Consider the following 5,530-nt stretch of genomic DNA (forward strand, 5'->3'; position numbering starts at 1 on the left):
TAGCTCTAGTGTGTTTATATAGCACTAGGGTCCATTTCGCTGTGAACTGTGTCAGCTATATATGGTTAAAATCATAATGAAAACTTCTTGACTTGACAATAGTTGAACCTGTATGTATTTATCATGAACAATTTTTTTTCTGCATTTTATTATGTTTATATTTTTCTATTTTAGTTTCTATCCATGTTAATGACTGATACTTCACTTCGGAAGCTTTAGGAAGAAGTTTTGTATGGAATTATTTCATGTATCCATAAATAAATCATCATTTATATTTGCAGAGGTTAGTCAGAAAAGTCGTGTTCCTTGAACCCACTGCCTTGTCATTCTCAGATATCGTCCCCCAATGCATTCTTGAGAACACTTGAGAAGTTGGCCATCCTTGTGGTTTTAGAATAGATTTGAACTCTATCCTTAACCTGCAGAAATTTCATTAAGTTTTATTACCCAAGGAACAGTATGGATTTTCTACTTCATACTGTAGGTATTATTATTATTATTATTATTTTATTTAATTTTTTTTTTTTTTATTTAAGCTCCCAGTTTTGCTAAAAAAGTAATCCGGGTGCCTACGTAATACCACCATGATAATAACTCGGCTATAGTTTCTTTCTGAATTACTTCCACTAGTGGGTTCTTATAACTTTCCCTCACCTCCTGCCATTTTGGCAGCCAAGTATACTAGATGTTAACCTACATAACCTCTTCTATCTTGTTTCTACAGTTAACCTCTCCCTGATTTGCATTTGCTTACGACTGATGCTTTTAAAGTCTGCTCTGAGATCTTCATTAGAATTGGATATGAGTATCCAGATTCTAGGCAGTTTTATTTTATATTCTATTATAATTATTATTAACGTTATTAAAAATGTTTGACTACAAACGTGACTCATTGTCTATTCAAACTGCCCAATTAGCAACTGACTGATGATAGTATACTCCCACTTAGAAATCTGGTCTGTTATTTTTTTTGACATGCTATTTACAGAGATGTGAAGTAACCAAGTACAAACACTTCGTTAATGTACTTAAGTCGATTTTTCTGGTATCAGTACTTTAATTTTCGGACAAATTTTCAACTGTTACATTTTCAAACCAGGCTCATTTCTTTAGTTTAAATCTATTTGGTGACATGATTAATATTTTTTCTCGTCATTGCTTTTTCAATCTACCACTAGAGTATCATTTTAATGGCTCTCGCAAACCACATATTTAGGCTATGCTACGAAGCTAAAAACCAGCAAGGCAGAAGGTAACAAGAAGTATGGGGTTAATGTGGATGAGACAGAGGGAGTCAGTGATGTAAACATGACTGAGAACAGAGACATTCCTAATCACCTGATCATCATCATCTTTTCTTTGCTTGTGTTCTATATGGTGATTGTTCAGTCTGGATACATTCATTAGGAAACTATTTTAAATTATTTTGTATTAATATATTAATATTATGTGAGGTCCAGTTACCAGTGTGACACTAAAACAGGTAGTACCGTATTTTTCGGACTATAAGCCGCTACTTTTTTCCCACGTTTTGAACCCCGCAGCTTAAACAAGGAAGCGGCTAATTTATGAATTTTTCCAGGGTTTTTCCAGGTTTTACAAACTTCAAGCCAAAAAACTGAGCGACATAACATTAGACCAATGAAATTTCTGAACGGAAACGAAAAAACATTGATTTTTAAACGCACGACGATGCCAAAAGATAAACTCCCGAGAGAAATAGTTGTGAAAGGAAGGAGGAAGACAGTGAACAATTAATTTCTTAGTCGGCTACCGTTTAGATACAAGCCGTTGTAGCGCGTTGAGTCTGGGTCATGGGAGAGCTCGCTAACTCCAGTTACAACAGAAATCATATAAGCACAGACAGGTTTCCGAAACTCGTGCTTTTTTATTTTTCTTGGCAACAGCGTTAAGGGTTAGTCAAAGAAACTTAGAAATGAGCATCAGAAAATAATAAGGACATAGTCCTCAGTCTTGCACACATGCAGTAATAGCGGAAAAATGCAGTGGCAGGCTATTCCAAAAATACCGCTATGCTCCTAAAGGAAGCGCAACATATTTCACCCGTTACACCGTGTGTAACGTGTCTTTCGTTAAAGCCTGTGTAAAGTACATTAGTGTAGACACCTGCGGCTTATAGACAGGTGCGGCTTATTTATGTTAAAAATAAAAATATTTGTAAAATTCAGTGGGTGCGGCTTATATATTGGTGCGCTTTATAGTCCGGAAATTACGGTAATAATGACTACTTTTTACTTAAGTAAATACCAGAGCCCAAATGTCTTTACTTTAACTTGAGTAAAAAAGTGTACTCAGTACATCAACTTTTACCAGAGCCTTTAAAACACAAGTATCTGTACTTGTATATATGTATATACGGTATATATGATTATACTCATTCCTGTGCTTCTTCTTAACAGTTCTTTACTCTTACCTATGATATTTATATAAAGCCATTATATTGCATGCATTATATTGTAGAACAGTATTCTACCCCATTGTCTGTCCATAAATGGTTCATTAACAAATGCTAATGTGGGGCTGAACGCAGAAGCTTATTTTCCCCTCAGCAGTCTGGCATCATTATTAAGACATACAGAAGCATGTCATGTGCCACTAATAGAAACATCAGGTGACACCAAGGTTGGCAAGGAAGGAAAAGGGAAAAAAATGGAGAAAATGCTTACAGGTTCAGTGTCATTGCTCTTTCATGAAGCATTTCTGCTACATGTGGTATTAAGCTAGATTAATTAAATATGTGAGTATTAGAAATTATTTATACATAAATATTTATGATGTTGGTATCAATGTAATCATTAATTAATTTTATTTTTTTTTCCTAATAGCAGATTATTTAGCTTCTTCTTATGGTAAAAAAAAAAAAAATCGTTCCAAAGCACTATGATGAATTCAAGATCATAATTAATAAAGGTTAGTAAAGATTAATTAATAAAGGATTTCCCTGGTTTAAGGATTGCCTGATTTAAATAAAGACATTTGTTGTAATATTGGGAATAGTATTGGTGATATATGTTCTCTATATCCAAAGTATTTGGCACTATGATTTAATGTAATTCCAATTTTCTGAATGAACTAATTTGTTTCTATTTAGTTAACTGACTGAATTAACAAACATGCTGGCAGTCCAAGCGCTTGTACATTCACTAGAGTAGTCTTTCTTATGTATGAATAACACATGGAATATGCACTTGGTGCAGAAGGATTAGGGAACGATTGGGACATTAGACTGCCAGAGAAGCCATTGAAATAATTGTCTATCATAATGAATATGTATTGTAATATGTAATACTCACTGCTAGAGGTTTTTTTTTTTCTGTGATTACCTCATGACACATGATTATGGGTGGATTTAGATTCAAGGTATAAGTAATCTAGGCAAAATGGAGTTGTCTTTGTGATTGAAAAAACATATTTTCCTTTCAAATGACCTTAATGTTATTATTCAGACCACACACGGTGTCTGAGGAAGACTAAAAGATATCGCAGCTGATCCCAGTTCCCCCAGCACACATTCTACATGTTATCCTCTGTCTTCCATATTTTTACCAGAATACCTGATACCATATGTCGAATATCTAAATACTCATATAATTTTATAAAAAAAAAAAAAAAAAAAAAATATATATATATATATATATATATATATATATATATATATATATATATATATATATATATATATATATATATATATACAGTACAGACCAAAGGTTTGGACACACCTTCTCATTCAAAGAGTTTTCTTTATTTTTATGACTATAAAAATTGTAGATTCACACTGAAGGCATCAAAACTATGAATTAACACATGTGGAATTATATATGGAATTATATACATAACAAAAAAGTGTGAAACAACTGAAAAATGTCATATTCTAGGTTCTTCAAAGTAGCCACCTTTTGCTTTGATTACTGCTTTGCACACTCTTGGCATTCTCTTGATGCCTACTTTGAAGAACCTACAATATGACATATTTTCAGTTCACTTTTTTGTTATGTATATAATTCCATATATAATTCCACATGTGTTAATTCATAGTTTTGATGCCTTCAGTGTGAATCTACAATTTTCATAGTCATGAAAATAAAGAAAACTCTTTGAATGAGAAGGTGTGTCCAAACTTTTGGTCTGTACTGTATATATATATATATATATATATATATATATATATATATATATATATATATATATATATATATATATATATATATATATATATACCGTATTTTTCGGGCTATAAGCCGCTACTTTTTTCCCACATTTTGAACCCCTCGGCTTCAACAACAAAGTGGCTTATTTATGGATTTTTCCTGGTTTCCCAGTTTCACAAACTTTAAGCCAAAAAACTGAACCCCCTTAGATGCACCTGTTTGAGGTCGTTAGCTGCATAAAGACACCTGTACACCCCATACAATCAGTAAGAATCCAGCTACTGACATGGCCAAGACCAAAGAGCTGTCCAAAGACACTAGAGACAAAATTGTACACCTCCACAAGGCTGGAAAGGGCTACGGGGAAATTGCCAAGCAGCTCTGTGAAAAAAGGTTCACTGTTGGAGCAATCATTAGGAAATGGAAGAAGCTAAACATGACTGTCAATCTCCCTCGGACTGGGGCTCCATGCAAGATCTCACCTCGTGGGGTCTCAATGATCCTAAGGAAGGTGAGAAATCAACCCAGAACTACACGGTAGGAGCTGGTCAATGACCTGAAAAGAGCTGAGACCACCGTTTCCAAGGTTACTTTTGGTAATACACTAAGACGTCATGGTTTGAAATCATGCATGGCATGGAAGGTTCCCCTGCTTAAACCAGCATATGTCCAGGCACGTCTTAAGTTTGTCAATGACCATTTGGATGATCCAGAGGAGTCATGGGAGAAAGTCATGTGGTCAGATGCGACCAAAATAGAACTTTTGGGTCATAATTTCACTAAACGTGTTTGAAGGAAGAAGAATGATGAGTACCATCCCAAGAACACCATCCCTACTGTGAAGCATGGGGGTGGTAGCATCATGCTTTGGGGTGTTTTTCTGCACATGGGACAGGACGACTGCACTGTATTAAGGAGAGGATGACCGGGGCCATGTATTGCGAGATTTTGGGGAACAACCTCCTTCCCTCAGTTAGAGCATTAAAGATGGGTCGAGGCTGGGTCTTCCAACGTGACAATGACCCGAAGCACACAGCCAGGATAACCAAGGAGTGGCTCTGTAAGAAGCATATCAAGGTTCTGGCGTGGCCTAGCCAGTCTCCAGACCTAAACCCAATAGAGAATCTTTGGGGGGAGCTCAAACTCCCTGTTTCTCAGCGACAGGCCAGAAACCTGACTAATCTAGAGAAGATCTGTGTGGAGGAGTGGGCCAAAATCCCTCCTGCAGTGTGTGCAAACCTGGTGAAAAACTACAGGAAACGTTTGACCTCAAACAAATGCTACTGTACCAAATATTAACATTGACTTTCTCAGGTGTTCAAATACTTATTTGCAGCTGTATCATACAAATAAATAGT

This window comes from Silurus aristotelis, assembly GCF_946808225.1.
Source record: "Silurus aristotelis genome assembly, chromosome: 17".
NCBI lineage: Eukaryota > Metazoa > Chordata > Actinopteri > Siluriformes > Siluridae > Silurus > Silurus aristotelis.